Source organism: Chanodichthys erythropterus, chromosome 5 (assembly GCF_024489055.1).
Source record: "Chanodichthys erythropterus isolate Z2021 chromosome 5, ASM2448905v1, whole genome shotgun sequence".
In the NCBI taxonomy this organism is placed as follows: Eukaryota; Metazoa; Chordata; class Actinopteri; order Cypriniformes; family Xenocyprididae; genus Chanodichthys; species Chanodichthys erythropterus.
Genome location: NC_090225.1, coordinates 28,617,406 through 28,635,472, shown reverse-complemented (window position 1 = coordinate 28,635,472; position 18,067 = coordinate 28,617,406). Strand labels below are relative to the sequence as shown.

At 37.8% G+C, this 18,067-nt stretch overlaps 1 long non-coding RNA gene across 8 annotated transcripts; it reads left to right on the top strand.

The window, feature by feature from the left end:
- Positions 1–10,908: 10,908 nt before the first annotated feature.
- On the top strand, positions 10,909–16,217 carry LOC137020191 (uncharacterized). Of its 8 annotated transcripts, none has more exons than XR_010895161.1 (9): positions 10,909–11,472; positions 11,864–11,936; positions 12,071–12,800; positions 14,361–14,414; positions 14,505–14,669; positions 14,796–14,856; positions 14,954–15,032; positions 15,243–15,293; positions 15,420–16,217. It is a non-coding gene; the product is annotated as an uncharacterized lncRNA (long non-coding RNA). The 8 variants fall into 8 exon arrangements; XR_010895159.1 differs by having other exon boundaries at positions 10,915–11,472; positions 12,071–13,252; positions 15,420–16,209; XR_010895158.1 differs by having other exon boundaries at positions 10,916–11,472; positions 12,071–13,240; positions 15,420–16,208.
- The last annotated feature ends 1,850 nt before the right edge of the window (positions 16,218–18,067 follow it).

Sequence of the window (18,067 nt, the reverse complement as noted above, 5' to 3'; positions counted from 1 at the left end):
GCCGTCACTATTTTCATTTTTAAACACTTGCAGTTCATTCAGAATCAAATGTAAACATCCAAATAAATACTATACTTACGCGATTAGACATGCTGCATGACGAACACTTTGTAAAGATCCATTTTGAGGGTTATATTAGCTGTGTGAACTTTGTTTATGCAGTGATAGAGTCGAGAGCTCGGAAGGGGGCTGAGAGCGTGAGCAATTAAAGGGGCCGCAGCCTGAATCGGCACATTTCTAATTATGCCTCAAAATAGGCAGTTAAAAAAATGAATAAAAAAAAAAAAATAGCTGCAACTTCACAGACACATTCAGGGGACACCTTAGACTTATATTACATTTTGTAAAAAAACGTTCAATGGCACCTTTAAAGAGATCACATGCTGCTCCATGTGTATGCATTTAAATCTTAAACATAAAAAAACTGCAAATCGGCATGAGGTTTTTTGGACATGGACCGTAGTGATTTCATGTTTTTGTACTGCATACCCTGGCGATACCACTGCGGTATTCTTCTGAAGTACCGTGGAATACCAACACTTGCAAAAAGTACTTTGGAGCAGGCTACCATGTAAATAGTAAAACACAGGGTTGTATATTTTAAAGTCCATATCTAAAAGATTGAAAATCCCTGGTGTACAGTATCCAATCGTCATGCTTAAAGTAAAGATACCCTTATGGAAACTGACTCAAGTACAGTTAAAGTAGCTCATTAGAAAAATTCATGATGTTCAGTGCGTTTTGGCGCGCAAAAAGTATTCTCTGCGCTTTATAATAATAAAGTTAAACCACTGTAGTCACATGAACTGTTTTAAATATGTTTTTAGTAGCTTTCTGGGCATTGAAAAAGGGAGTGTTATTGCGATGAAGGCCTCACTGAGCCATTCGATTTTATCAAAAAAATCTTAATTTGTGTTCTGAAGATGAACAAAGGTCTTACGAGTGTGAAACGACATGAGGGTAAGTAATAAATGACAGAATTTTCATTTTTGGGTGAACTAACCCTTTAAGAGTTAAAATGTGGGTAACAGTTTATGTCAATTGTCCACTTTAAACATTCTACTAACTATAAATAACTCTGTAACTACATGTCAACTTACTCTCATTAGAGTATCAATAAACTGTCTGTGTGGCGAGCAGGGCGGGCGAGAGAGAGCCATGAGGGAATGGCGCAAGGCCGGTGACGGGAGAGATAATTAGCTCCACCTGCGAGGCGCACCGGCCTTGAGTCTCTCACGGAGGAGCTCCGGAAGCATAAAAGGAGGAGCGACGACAGTGAAGGACGAAAGAGGACCAGGCCTGGATATTATTTTATGTTTTATTATGTTTGTGTTGCATTACTTTCGTTTTGTTCTTTGTTTATTTTGAATTAAAGTTATGTTTAACGTTCGCCTCCTTCTTCCTTATCTACGAACTTTGTTACATTGGTGCTGAATCCCGGGAGGAAGGAGGGACATGCTGTAGAAGAGCCCTCGCTGCCGAGGGGGATCGCGGTGCTGCGGAGGTCGGGCAGCGCGGGAATGAAGACCGCGAGAGGCTGCCTAAGGCGGTAGTGCTGGAGCCTAGTGACAGGTGGGGCGGGGAGCTCGATGCCGTGCTCCTGGGACGAGGTGGGGTGGCTGCCATCCAGGAGGGAGCGGAGGAGTCGCCGCCGTTCGCTGTGGGCCGGAGCCTGCTACCATCCGCCATGAAGGGGAGGAGCATGGGACGGCGGACCCGCTGCCAGCTGCCCTCAGCCGGAGAAGCCATCGCCGGCCGCCAGTGGGCGGAGGAGGATCGAGCCGTCCACCGAGCGTCCAGTACCATCGCATGGCACCGCGAGGAAGAGCCTCTCGGCTAGCTGAGGACCGAGCGGCAGTGTGTCTGGGAACGGACTAAGAATTTTTTTCTCTCTCTTTTTCCTCTCTTCCCTCTCTGTCGCTCCCTGTGCTTCCGTCTCCTTTCTCTCGTCTCGTCTGTCCTTACCCCTAGGTGCTGCGGCCGCCGAGACAGGCCCCGGGGGGGAATACGCGCCGTCGCAGGTGTGGCGAGCAGGGCAGGCGAGAGCCGTGAGGGAGCAGCGCGAGGCTCTCACGGAGGAGCTCCGGAAGCATAAAAGGAGGAGCGATGACAGTGAAGGATGAGAGAGGACCAGGCCTGGACTTTATTTTATGTTTTATTATGTTTGTATTGCATTACTTTCGTTTTGTTGTTTGTTTATTTTGAATTAAAGTTATGTTTAACGTTCGCCTCCTTCTTCCTTATCTACGAACTTTGTTACATTGGTGCTGAATCCCGGGAGGAAGGAGGGACATGCTGTAGAAGAGCCCTCGCTGCTGAGGGGGATCGCGGTGCTGCGGAGGTCGGGCAGCGCGGGAATGAAGACCGCGAGAGGCTGCCTAAGGCGGTGGTGCTGGAGCTTAGTGACAGGTGGGGCGGGGAGCTCGATGCCGTGCTCCTGGGACGAGGTGGGGTGGCTGCCATCCAGGAGGGAGCGGAGGAGTCGCCGCCGTTCGCTGTGGGCCGGAGCCTGCTACCATCCGCCATGAAGGGGGGGAGCATGGGACGGCGGACCCGCTGCCGGCTGCCCTCAGCCGGAGAAGCCATCGCCGGCCGCCAGTGGGCGGAGGAGGATCAAGCCGTCCACCGAGCGTCCAGTACCATCGCATGGCACCGCGAGGAAGAGCCTCTCGGCTAGCTGAGGACCGAGCGGCAGTGTGTCTGGGAACGGACTAAGATTTTTTTTTTCTCTCTTTTTCCTCTCTTCCCTCTCTGTCGCTCCCTGTGCTTCCGTCTCCTTTCTCTCGTCTCGTCTGTCCTTACCCCTAGGTGCTGCGGCCGCCGAGACAGGCCCCGGGGGGGAATACGCGCCGTCGCAGGTGTGGCGAGCAGGGCAGGCGAGAGCCGTGAGGGAGCAGCGCGAGGCTCTCACGGAGGAGCTCCGGAAGCATAAAAGGAGGAGCGATGACAGTGAAGGATGAGAGAGGACCAGGCCTGGACTTTATTTTATGTTTTATTATGTTTGTGTGGCATTACTTTTGTTTTGTATTTGTTTATTTTGAATTAAAGTTTTGTTGAACGTTCACCGGTTCCTGCCTTCTTCTTCCCTTATCTACGAACCTTGTTACAGTCTGCTTAATATCTGCTAACACTTTATTTTGATGCTCCCAACAGACATTCTCCTGACTGTAAGTAACTACATGCAACTACATGTTAACCTATTCTACTCACCCTAGCTTAACCTAACTTATAGTTAATGGACAATCGGAATGAAGTGTGACCAAAATGTGTCGGAGAACATCTGCCCCACAGGTGCCCTCTGTTAGTTTTAAGCTCACTGTGTTGGTGTTCAGTGCACACTGGACCATTAAGGAAAACGTACACCATGGATTGTTAAACTATTGCAGCGTGGCTGCAAATTCTGCATGCCAAGAAATGTTTCACATGGAGAATTCCAATGATTTAAGAGGGATCTATAAGCTATAAGTGTTTCTAAAGCGGAATGCAGGATTTTCCGCACTGGAGATTCAAATCATTTGAGTAAGTGAATATAGAAGGCGCCAGAAACAATGCTTGGGGCATGGTGTCGTCTGGCCACTCAGCACAGGACCGATTAGAAGAAAACAGAAGAGTGTTTTGGTGAAGCAGAAATACCAAAGTTTCAGACTATTGTGTTGGCCAAACAGATGCTCTCTGTTGTAAGATATGCTGCTGCAAATATGAGGACTCATTGTCATAGACTGAGCTGGTGCACTGATTCAGGACAGAGACAAGATTGTCCTCAAGATTGACCCTTGAATCAGCATGGTGGGATCTTCTCTGAGAGATCATCATTGTGCGCACGAGAGAGAGATCTCGGGCTGAGCTGTATTGTCAGCATTACAGCTTCACACCGCATGCGCCGTCTCCCGATGACTTCCCGGCAGAGTCTGACCTCTCACTCCAGCCAGAAAAAGAGAAAATCAGACAAAGCTCTCTTTATTTTTCACTCCTGAAGGAAGAGGGAGGAAAAGAAATAAGGACTGGAGAAAATCTTTCTTTTTCTTTGTTTTCTCTCTCTGTCTCTGGGCCAGTGAAGAGAATGACAAACAGGCCAAAGCTGTGGTCTCTACTGTGCAGTAGCTATTTTTCTTTCACTTTGAAGATGACGAATCACCCAAACTCCAGCCAGTATGCTGGGCATTAATAATTCATCAGATGACTCTGTTGAGTGTTAAACATTCGCAGTGAGTCATCCCATACATTATGGCTAACTGATGCCGCCTGACATTATTCTCCTTCCAAGTCTCTTTCTGGCAAATTACACAGCTTTCAATTGGCCCGATCCAGATGTGAACAATGCATTGTTTGGCCAACCTAAGCCAGTTTAAATCTCACCTTAACCTTTGCTGGGAATACAAATGAATCCAAGTAAAATTCAATACACATTCCCTGTCAGAGATGATAAATAGAATATTTAACATAGTTTAACAGTATAACACTGGAGTAGAAGCATAAGTTCATGATCCATTCACCAAAAACTTTTGATTAATGGATTGAAAATGTGCATTTTAAAATCATTTCTTAAATAAATTATAAGATAATGTACATTAAATAGTGCACATTAAGAAAAAAGACACCAAGTATACTAATACAAAAAGGTAAATGACCTAATTGAAAAAGAAAGCACAGCCTAAAGGTCTCCAGCCAATCAGAATCCACTGACTTGCGTTCAAGCATTTAAGTGGCAGACGACGTGACTGCAGCATGCAATAATAAACAGAATGTTATCTTGTGTTGATGTGCTATTGTTATCGTTATACCTGTAGTTATCATTCCTTGTGTGAATGGGCCTTCACAGGTTTTTTTTTGAACTTCTTACACACATTTGCCATTTTTTTTTTTTTTTTTTTTTTTACACACAAATCTAAGCACTGCATTCAAAATATCACAAACGCATCCCAAAAGCAAACGCTTGCCTTACATTGCAAACACCTTTGCCATAATATTCTATTTTTGGATATATCATATACAGTTATTCAAAACCAAAAGCTCTTCTTTCATGAGCTTCTGTGTACATTTCTGACTGAACGTAATTCGCAGAGAGTTGTTGAAAAATTCACGGTAAACACGAAAGCAAGAATGAAACCAAACTATTCATGTTTTTACTGTAAGCATTTATGGTTGTGAATATAGAATTATGCAGTACAAAAGAACAGAAATACATCAACCATGTGTAGTTGGACAGAAACAATGTTTGTGTTTGAAAAAGGAAATCAAGATACTTCTTGTTCGAATTTTGTGTGTTACATTGAGAATTGTGTGTTGTTTTGCAAAAAGTGTTTTATGAAATTGAAAACTGGTTGTCATATACAACTTCATTTCTTTTCTTCATTTCAACTTTTGGACCTGAGTTCAGCTTTTGATACCATCTGCCACTCTATACTTCTGTCCCGTTTGTCTGCGATCGGCATTTCAGAGACAGTTTTACAGTGGCTAAGTTCATATCTCACAGACAGGCAGCAGTTCATTAACATTGACAAATTCAATTCTCCTTTTGTCACCTTTTGTCCGTGGAGTGCCTCAAGGATCTATCCTTGTTCCACTTTTATTTTTAATCTACACACTTCCCCTAGGTCAGATCATCCGGCACCATGGCTTTCATTTCCACAGTTATGCTGACGACACACAAATTTATTTTACTGTACAACCTAATTCTGTTTTTCCTCCCTCTTCTTTAACATCTTGCTTACACAATCTCAAAATATGGATGGCTCAAATCTACTTAAAGTTGAATGTGGAAAAAACTGAAATGCTGCTAGTAGGCCCTAAATCCCTTGATCTCACCCAACATGACTTTTCTATTAACATTGACAGTGTTCTGGTTCAACCCTCTTCCACTATACGAAACCTTGGTGTGTTGTTTGATTCTAGGCTAAGTTTTGAACCCCACATCAATCAGCTTGTCAAGTCCTGTTTTTTCCATCTTCGCAACTTTGTCCATTTAAGACCCTCACTAACTCTCAAAGATGTGGACACTGTTGTTCACGCTTTTATAACTTCACGTCTTGATTATTGCAACTCCTTGTTTTATGGTCTACCAAAAAAAAAAGTCATAAATCACTTGCAGTTCATTCAGAATTCAGCTGCTCGGGTCCTCACTTTTACCAAAAAATCAGCTCACATCACCCCTGTCTTACAGCAACTACCGCATCCAGTTTAAGATTCTTGCTCTAGTTTTCAAGGTTCGTCATGGTTTAGCACCTTCCTATCTCTCCGAATTAATTATCCCCTATGTCCCTGCCCGTACTCTGAGATCGAGCTCTGAAAACTTGCTTGCAGTACCCAAGTTCCGTCTATCTAGTGTGGGCGGCAGGGCTTTCAGCATATCAGCTTCTAAGCTCTGGAACAAACTACCACAAGACCTTCGCGTTCTCTTCAGACCTTTAAAACTGCTCTCAAAACTCACTTATTCACATTATGTTTTGTTAATTGATTGTCTGTCTTAATTTTCCAGCTCTGTGCTTGTTTTTGTAAGTTTAATGTAGATTAACTTTCTTTGTCTGTTCCATCTGGTCGATCACGTGTTATATACTGACTGTATACTTGTATATGTGTTCATGTTATTTAGCAACTTCATGTAAAGCATCCTTGGGTTCTTGAAAGGTGCTAAATAAATAAAACATTATTATTATTATTTAGCTTTCAAAAACAATAAATTCATGTTTTGTTACTAGATATGCTGTGGTAAATGTGAGCTTTGAAAAGCATTAACAAAAACGTTTTATGAAATATTAAAAACCAAACATAATAAAAAATAAATGTTATCTATTTAAATGACAATGAAAAGCAAAAGTCTTTCTAAAAGATTTTGAGTACGAAAGTACTCAATAATAATAGGTTCCTGTGGACATAAAGTCTGAACTGTGAGACATAAATGGTCAATTCTGAGAGAAAAAAAGGAATTAATTGTGAGATAAAAATTACCTTTTAAATTGTGTTCTTCTGTGGAGGAAACAAATGTTTTGTTGTCTTTTTGAGTTATGACAACTTCCAATGAAATCATGTTCAAACAACAAACTAGTTTGAGTTTTTGATTACTCAAAAAAATAAAGTTTCAACATTACTGAGTGGTGGCCCTGGAATCAATTTAAATTCAAATTAACAACTAGCAAAGCACATGATAAATGTAACTTATTTAGCATGTACATCTAATTTAATTTTTAGAGTGTGGTTTGGCTGATAAAGGCCTTGTCCCAAATGGAACACCTCCTGTGCATTTGCTGTCTCGTTAAGTCCACAAAACCGTAGGGTGACATTTAAGGGGCATTTACACGACACCTTTTTCATCTAAAAATGTAAAACTTTCTATGGGTTTTGGCCGTTCATTTACACGACGGTGTTTTGGGCGCCTGAAAATGGTTTCAAAGTACAAGTTTTTGAAAGCGATACCGTTATCGTCTCTGTGTTAACTACAAAAACATGAATTTGTGAAAAGGTGACGTCATGCACATGCATATTACGTGTTCAGTCACATAGTTTTTCTTTACAAAGCGGCATCGCCAACTACTGGCCAGACAGCAGAATACAGCACTTTAAGCTGTTTTCGTAGATTCGTGTGAATGGGGATCGTTTTGACAGTGGTGTCGTCTGTATGCGAAAAATGCAAAGGAAAAACTTAGTACAGCTTTGTCGCGTAAACCTACCCTTATGTTTCAGAAGGGTGCTCGAGAGTGCCCCCTTTGCGGCCGACATGCTCCCTCAATGTGCACTTTTGTCAAGTCCATGAGCTCTGCAGCAGACTTCGACCCGACAGTCAAAGTGACATTACGATCATGAGGGCTCAGGGTTCCATTTGGGACGGGGCCAATCACGACACGTCTGACCTGCTGCTTGATGCTGGAAATACACTCCGGCTGCAAAAGTATCTTTTTCCACTGATGAATATTCAAGAGTATTTATATATAAACTATTAATAATAATAATAATAACATTAATAATCACAATCATAGTAATATATAAAATAATATAAATTATTAAATGATTTAAGCATTATATAAGTATTTCATGACATTTTCTAATAGGCCCTTATTTTTGGACACATGCAACTAATCACTCTGGACTTGATTTTGTCCATTAAGTATTGATTGGATGGATGTGGTTTGCTATTGGTGGATCTCATGTGAGTGACAGGTTGCCCCGCCCTCACGGCAATAAACATCATCAGAAAAGAGATGAGATGCCACTGCAAGAGGGAGGGGAAGTTATTTTGATTGAAGATTATGAGGCACATGAATTTACAAATATATATATATATATATATATATATATATATATATATATATATATATATATATATACAGTACAGTCCAAAAGTTTGGAACCACTAAGATTTTTAATGTTTTTAAAAGAAGTTTCGTCTGCTCACCAAGGCTACATTTATTTAATTAAAAATACAGTAAAAACAGTAATATTGTGAAATATTATTACAATTTAAAATAACTGTTTTCTATTTGAATATTTTTCACAAAGTAATTTATTCCTGTGATGCAAAGCTGAATTTTCAGCATCATTACTCCAGTCTTCAGTGTCACACGATCCTTCAGAAATCATTCTAATATGATGATCTGCTGCTCAAGAAACATTTAATGTCTTTGTGTACAATATTTTTTTTTCTGGATTATTTGATGAATAGAAAGTTCTAAAGTGTTTATCTGAAATCTAATCTTTTGTAACATTATAAATGTCTTTAGTGCCACTTTTGATTGATTTAATGCATCCTTGCTGAATAATAGTATTCATTTCTTTAATTTCTTTAAAAAAAAAAAAAAAAAAAAAAAAAATTCTTACGGACCCCAAACTTTTGAACGGTAGTGTATAATGCTACAGAAGCTTTGTATTTCAGATAAATGCTGTTCTTTTGAACTTTCTATTCATCACGGAATCCTGAAAAAAAAAGTACACAACTGTTTTAAACATTGAAAATAATCATAAATGTTCCTTGAGCAGCAAATCAGCATATTAGAATGATTTCTGAAGGATCATGTGACACTGAAGACTGGAGTAATGATGCTGAAAATTCAGCTTTAATCACAGGAATAAATTACTTTGTCAAATATATTTAAATAGTACACAGTTATTTTAAATTGTAATAATATTTCACAATATTACTGTTTTTTACTGTATTTTTAATTAAATAAATGTAGCCTTGGTGAGCAGACGAAACTTCTTTTAAAAACATTAAACATCTTAGTGGTTCCAAACTTTTGGACTGGACTGTACTGTGTATATATATATATATATATATATATATATATATATATATATATATATATATATACTATAACAAGAATTTTGATTTCATGGTGACTTCCAAAGAAATCCCAAAAGACTTGAAATGTGTTTTTGACACAATGAAAATAGAAAAAAATGAAATATAATGTTGCCTTTAAATAATATCACTGTCTTTGTGTTCATTTTTGCATAATTTAGTTCAGTATTGTTTAAAAAACTTATTGTATTTGATTAATACATTTATTCTTTCTTGGTAGAAATGTACTTAAATGTACTCACTGTAAAATTTAGAAATTAATTTACTTATTTAACATCTTTAAATAAGCTATAATAACAGCTACAGCAGTGGTTCCCAAACTTTTTAGCATGGAGTACTCCCTGAAGGGATCACCATCCTTCCGTGTACCCCCTCTCTACCACTTCGACTGCAGTCACACCTTTACCATTAAGGGACAATATTTGCCCCCTAAATTGATTTTCCAGTGCATTATTTTTTTACCTTTATGAATAACTTTATAAAATAATTCATGTTTTAAATAAAAATGTTCAATAGAGAAATATGCAATGATGGTAAAACCAAGTAAAACTTTTAAATATTAAACTAAAACCGCTAGTAGGTGGTGGCAGCAAGTCAATGTTTTTGTGAGTGAGTCATCGAGTCAATCATTCAGTAACGAAGCAAGTGGCTGTGAATGAATCATTGAATCATTGACTCTCACGATTCGTTCAAAGCCGCAGAATTGTTCGCGAAAGCAGGGCTCAAGTGTCACGTATTGAGCGTGACAGTCACTCATTTCGGTCTTTTGTCACGCACTCCCGCCACACATTGTATTTCTCACGCAGAAAAACTATTTATCATATATTTAATATGCCGCAGCGCCCAAAATGTATCTGGCTGCGCCGCTCTCTCTGAAACCGGGAAGGAATCAAGCGCGTCTCGAACCTGCCACTTATCAGCCAATCAAAAAAAAAGAAAGAGGCTACACAATAGCCAATCAGAAAATAGCACTATTGTATCTGGGTAAGATTTAACGCAACAACCAATGAAAAAAAAAATATATATATAATCAGATAATCAGCATCAGTTTGTGTCTGAACTTAGCCAACAGTTTTACAGCCTGTTCATTGACACCTGCTCAGAACAAGTAGTCTAGGCCTACACTCTTAGAAGAGGTCGAACCTTTGGAGTTCAATAAAGAACTTTACAGTGCAAATATGAACTTCTAACTATCAAAAAGGTTCAAAGTTGAACTTACAGGTAAACTGGTTATTTGGAAGTTCTTTTTAGAACCTTTGTTGTGGTAACAGGGTTCATATTAGAACCTGTGTATAGTTAAGGTTCGTTTATGAACCTTTTCTAATATGATTGGAGTGTACAGTCGATACAGTGTTTCATCTGTACCCCCCGACCTCCCCGCACATTTCTATAAATTGCATCATAACATTGAAAGACACCATGTTTTTTGTCCATTTTTAAAGCATAAACTAAGAAGACCAAGAATAAAAATTCAGTTTTACATTCATAAATGGACAAGAAGCTGTTCAATGTTAAATGGAGAGGTGACGTGAAATTCTTAGCCCTAAAAATAGACTGTATTCAATATCTTTCGCTTAGACAACCGAAAAAATATTCCCCAATTGAAAAGGACACTATGCAGTTTTAGAGCAAAAATCATGAGTAAAGTGTGATGCACAGGCAATTTATTTTACGTGTTTCATCTCTCCTTCTGTTCCAACTTTATCTACTTTGTTATTAGCTCATGTTTTAGAAAACATTTCATAATTGTATTGTGTAAGGTTTCATCAGGAAGATTATTTTTTTCTTTATTTAGTTTATTATTATCATTACTACTACTACTACTACTACTACTATTGCTTTTACTACAGCTGTTGTTAATCATTGTGCTGAGATTGCTTGTGCCTAAATGTTTTTACAAAATAAGAATACTGACAAATAACTAGCAATTCAAAAGTACATTATTTTCACTAAAAGTAAACGAGATTATTAATATTGTTTCGTTTTTAAGCATGAATAAGCAAATCCTTCAAAATGCTTTAAATGTTTTCATCTGGGCTTTGGTACGCAACGCAATGCACTGAATCTCCACAAGTCTCTCTCGCGCAATGATGTCAGTGGTCACGTGGAAAAAACCGTTACAAATGTTGAAGCGGCAGCAGCGGGCCCGAGTGGGACTGAGCGGAACGACACAAAAATCTGAGGTAAGACAACATAACGTCTCAAATAAACTATTAACTTTTTGAAAAGCTATGAAACACCTATTTAATGTCATAAACTTTAAGGTGTGTGATAATGAATAAATGACGACGGGCCTAAGCAGACACGTCGTGTTAATTCGGCCACAATATTGTCAATTTAACGGCCTGGAGAAATAATTCCGGGTGTACCACTTACTACACCTTTCCCACATGTACTATTTCAAGATATTTCCCGTTTTTTATCCTTACTGTGTGTGCGCGTGTGTTTGCTCGCGCGCTCGAGAGAGAGAGAGAGAGAGAGAGAGAGAGAGAATTTAGTAAAAATGAAAAGTTTATTTTTATTCATATTTTATAACGCATTGTTTTCTAAATTGCAATATTTCTCTGCATATAGAGGCAAGAATGAGCTCAGAGCTGATTCACTGGAAAATCCATGTGGCTGACTGGTTGATGGCAACAGTTTCCAGGTGATCATCCCTACATTTCAAGGTTTATCTCACAAAAATGCACACTCTGTTTAACTTCCCCATTGCAGCAAAACAGACATTTTCACAATTAAGAAGATATGACATTCTCCTATTGAATCCTGTTGTTTTAACAGACAATGGAATTGATGCGGACACTTGAATGAACCTAACTGAAAACTATGATACCTAAAATATTCCCTAAATTGAAGGATCAAGTTAAATTCATAAGATTAGAAGAAAACCTAAAGACTGAGATGCCTACCAAGACCACAAACACCAGTCATGTGTAAGTTTATTACATCTACTCTTAAAGTTTTAAAAAAGTATGTGGACACCTCTATTAATTATTATTTACATTTTTTAAATACTTAATAGGTTGTACTGAAGAATTCAGTGACTAGCATTTTCTCACATGTATGTATTTAGTTGACACTGTTATCCAAAACAACTTACATTGCTTTAAACTTATATTGCATTCCCGTTTTGGAATGGGATGCCCATCAACTTGTATAGGTGTGATGGTTAGGTTTCCACATACTTTTAGCTAAACTATATTGCTATCATTACAAATTACTGAGCTGTTAGTAGTACCATTATAACATGCACCTCTCTGCAGTTTTTTGTTTTTTTGTAGGACTTGATTTGGTATTTCACATGGATCAATCTCAACACAATGTACTGCTCAAACAGGGTGACCAGAAATTTATCAGCTACCCCACTAGCAATACAAAAAAAACTTAAGGAGAGTGGAGATTTTTTTTCTTTATAAAATGTATTTATTACTTTTTTTTATCACAAAGCAAATGGAGTTAAAAAATAATCTGTTTGATCAGATGTGCACATAATTCCAACAGTGAAGTACAGGTAAGTGCATAATTTTAAAGAAAGATGGAGGTTAAAATTGCCTTTCTTTAATTTCAGGTAAAGCAAGCAAACAATACAACAAGGTTAGTTTAGCCCTGGTGACAAGTGACAAGACTGGAAGAGTGTATGTAAGAACGTGTCAAAGAGCCCTGCAGTTTCATAAAACCTTTTATAGTATTTTACATAATATTATTTTTAAAGGAGTCATGGTGTCACGGACAGAAGGAGACAACAGAGGTAATACAGTTCACAAAGGTTTATTATTGCAGGTGGCAGAGATGGGGAGAATAAACAGGTTAGTAGATTGAATGATGACAGGTTGAATGAACTTAGCTGGATGATAACAGTCTCTTTGTATTTGTAGATGATGGTGAGCGGATTGGTCTGGACTGAAGACAAAGGATGATGAAAGTGAGGGATCTCAATTATGAGACGAACAGGTAAGGAACCAGGTAAGCGACACATGGCATGAGATGCTTAAAAACTAATTCAAGAAAGATCACATTTGACTGGTATTGAAAGACTAAATTAAATTTGTAGCAGGTTTAGCAAAGTAAGGAAATGGGGTATTTTACCAAGGGTCCAAGGACTTGTGACACTAAAAATTTGGCAAGTATTGTAGATGTAAGTATGCCAAATGAAATAACACCTTTTCACTTACATGGCTAATATATATAAACTGAAGGGCTCTTTGACATGTTCTTACATACACTCTTCCAGTCTTGTCTCTTATCTGTGCCCGGTTGCATAAAGCACCTTAAAGGGTTAGTTCACCCAAAAATGAAAATAATGTCATTTATTACTCACCCTCATGCCGTTCTACACCTGTAACACCTTCATTAATCTTCGAAATGCAAATTAAGATATTTTAGTTGAAATCCGATGGCTCAGTGAGGCCTTCATAGCCAGCAATGACATTTCCTCTCTCAAGATCCATTAATGTACTAAAAACACATTTAAATCAGTTCATGTGAGTACAGTGGTTCAATATTAATATTATAAAGCCATGAGAATATTTTTGGTGTGCCAAAAAAACTAAATAACAACTTATTTAGTGATGGCCGAATTCAAAATACTGCTGCAGGAAGCTGGTGTAGTATTTTTGGCACAGAAATACAGTACTCCGTCATTCGTCCAACTCGTATTTTGAAACTTTGGCCATGTTTAGCATGAGAATCCAACCCTTTAACAGTGTAAATAAGTCAGAATATAGCATTATACCCCCCTTTAAGCTTCAGAACGTTATGAATCAGCGTGTCGAATCATGATTCGGATTGCGCGTCAAACCACCAAACTGCTGAAATCATGTGACTTTGGCGCTCCGAACCGCTGATTCGACACACTCATCATCACTATTTAAGTCCTTATTTTTGTTTTTCTGGAACACCAAAAATACTCTCTTTATGCAACCGGGCACTGGTATTTTGTAACAATGGCTGAACACACCTTGTTTAATTGTTCGCTTGTTGGAGACCTGGAAATATAGAGAACTGTTTTTACTCTCCACCATTCTCTAAAATTACACACTTGCGTAATAATATATTTCTTTTGTTTTTTTAGATGGACAATCTGTCTGACCAAGATGTGTATCAAAAGAGGTCAAGGGCAGTTGGGGTAAGTGTCCCAGACAGAATCAACTTAAGTTTTTTAAGAATAGCAGACATATTTTTGTGGGTAGATTTATTCAGGAGAAGATGATTACAGCGTTGGGATCCACTTGGATAAAATGAAAACCAAATGCTTGATGATCACCAAATCCTTTTAGAGGACTAAATGACACGGACAAAGAGTGAGAGGACAGACTATATGAAACATCACTCCACAAAGGAAATATTATCATGATATCCAGCCCTTAATGTCACCTCAGTTGTGAGTAAAATTGTTTCAAATTGTGACTTAAAAGCAAATAATAATGGAAATTATGTATCATTTAATACGTTTATATTGAATACATACATGTTATATTGAATATAACATTATTCTCTTCTTGTTTAGGAACCACGTACACCCAACCCTGTGCTGTATATACTGTAAATGGATGTGCCTTGTGTAACAGGTATACAAAGTATACTAGTAAATATTGTTATAATTCACACAAAATTGTTCATATACGTTTTATGATACCTGATCTAAAGGTGCGCTTCTCCTTTAAGTGATGCGAGGTCACAGTATGACCTAATTTCCTGTCCTGTCTCCTCCTCTTCCCTTTTGAAATGTGATTCGATGGAAGAGGTAGGTTTCTTTTGTCATCCTGTTAATTTTATTTAATCCTAATGTTAATTATATCTTTTATATCTTTATTTCAACCCAAACTTATGTGTAAAGTACTGTTTTATCTATCCTTGGGATTATTTTTGATATTTTACATTCTTTGAGGTATATTTCTGTCTTTTATGTGAAACAAGCACATGGTAATGGAGGCGCACCATATTTGTTTTATAGTGTTATAAGGGCCACTGGATCTGAGGCTGCTTATTTGTCTCTGTTAAACAGGTATGTTTTCTATATTATTTTCCTTATGTTCATGTTTTCTTCCGCCCTTTTGAAATGTGATTCGATGGAAGAGAGTCATATAAGGGCCACTCAATCTGAGGCTGCTTATTTTTCTCTTTTACTCAGTAAAAAGATCCAGTGAATCGACTGCTTGCTGTCCCGTGTCTGTCTCTTCATTCAACACAACGTAACACAACGCAGACCAAGTTTTAATACCCGGTGTCGCTGGCCGCACATCACGCTGGGCATAAGCGAGCCACACGGGTTACACTTGGATGCGGTCTGTTTTAGAAATAATGATGCAAGGGGAGAAAGTCTGTGAAGTAGACGATATGACCAGGTCATATGACCATGTTATTCTAATGACAATGTACTTAATCTTCAACCTTGAATATGCTTCAAAGCCGAGAAACACTCTTAACATTATTTGAAAAATAAAAATGTCCTGTTTAAACATTATCTTAAAAATTATATATAAATTAAAAATTAAATTATTAAAAATAATATAAAAATGATAGATATTCAGCTACATTCTGTTAAAGGTTGATGGAAATGTATAGATTAATGAATGAATTTATTTATTTGATTGTTTATTTATTTATTTATTTGAATGATAACAAACAATTTTCCTTTTTTCTCTGTCCATTGGTGCCTGTGCTCACATTTTATATTTATGTATTAAACATTTTATAGACAATCATTGTGTTCTGTATTCAATGTTTTGAAATGGGATTAAGATATAGTTATACAAGTTATATATAAGACATATAGTTAATGTATATTTTATATTATATTTTAATAATTATTATTAATATATGTTATTGCTATCTAAAAGGAAAAGGTTCAAAATGGAACCTTAATGGGCTTTAATGCACCTTTAAGTGAAGGTTCCAATTAGAACCTTTTTAAAAAGGTTCAAAAATGAACCTTTAAGGTTCCCCCACAGTTGCAATCGCCAGGAACCTCAAAAGGTTCATTTTTGAACCTTTTCTTCTTAGAGTGTAGTTATATTTTGCTATCACACGATGACTGACATTTTGTTACATTAAACATCTCTCTCCAAATAGTTTTAATAATTTTATTTTGAATTACCATTGTGTATGTGCTATACAAATAAATTGCCTTGCCTTGCCTATATTCAAAGTCATCTGAAGCCATTCCATAGCTTTTTTTTTTTTTTTTCTTCCAAGAATTAGGCTAGAATACTTTTTTTGCTGCTGAATTATATACTCACCTAGTTTACTTATTTATTTAATGGTCAGCTTATGATTATATATTTTTATTCATTTGTTATTTTTATCTATAATGAAGTGGTGTGTTTAGTGCATTCTGGATTGGTTAACAAATCAAAGAGTGACCATTAGTTCCCCAAATACAGTCACAGGCTCCCACAAATAAATTAATTCAACAAAGGTAACCTCTTTTGCTACATATTTTTAATGGTTTAAATGTGTACTCTACATGTTTGACCACTTATGAACTCTCATTTAGCCTACTATATGTTGTGTACGTGACTAATGTGCCCAACCATCAGCAATAAATAAATTACTTTTAGAGCACAAAATTGTTTACAAGATAACAAATTTCTTCATTGATCTAGTCACTTAATTTTGCTCTTAGAATGCCCCCGGCCCGGACCCCCCTAGAGGAACCGATGTCCACCCACTACAGTCTCACAAAATCCTGTGGGAAACACTGTGGATGCATTAATCATTGCATCTGTCTTTCAAAGATGTCAGGTAAAAGGCAACTAATAAACATCATCTCATTCACCAAAACTTACTAGCCCTGCGAAACACAGACGTGTGTTGTAGTTCTGCTGTGGTTTTCGTTATTTCATTGCAAAATAGAGTAAATACTGGCAGTACTGTGTTTAAAATGTACGTTTTGTTTTTTGACCTGTTGAATAATAATGTCACGTTTGCCGTCATGTGGATATTTGGGAACAATTGCATTCTGATTCTTGCTCGTTATCAACATTAAATACAAGAACTCACACAAGGTATGTTTTTGTACCGGAGAAAGTTTGAGTCTTAAATCGAAATTAATTAATTATTTGTGTCTATATTTGTTCTTCATGCGAGTAAGTGCTAAATCCCCACTTTTACAAAGGTGCATTGTCGAGAAAAACAGTAATTGAGCGCGATTTAAGGCAGCAGATTCGGCACGCAATCTATCATGCTGCTCGTGTGGATACATTCATTTTTGACTGCAAATGATGAGGTAATCTGATTAAATGTACTGGATTTACGACATTTTGGAAGTTAGAAATACATGCTCTATTTGTATATTATTATAATGTAAAATTAAATGAAATACTCAGCATTTTGTTCGCGTACCCCAGATTGGGAACCACTGGGCTACAGTATTTCCACCAACCGCCAAACAGGTAATTTTCACCTGTGTAATCGCTCCCTCTAGTGGCTGCAGTGAGACGGTACATTACAGTGAGATCTGTGTGCAACTGTCCACAAAAATGTCTGCAGCTGATGTTTCCACAGCACACGCTGAAGGAGTTCTGTAGGCTGAACGGGACATCACTCACTGAGCGCACCACTCACCCTCAACTCAAACTGTTATATCAAGCCTGGGCTAGTGGTTTAATGATGTCGACAGCTGATTAATGGCACTCTCAGTCATCGTGAGGTCTGGATGGTGATGGTGAGAGGATCACTGGGGAACTGGAAACATCTGTGTGGTGGTGCTGACAGACAAATGTGTATGATGGTGGGCTCATTAGCCATGTTTTCATGACCCCATTAAAATGCAATTCT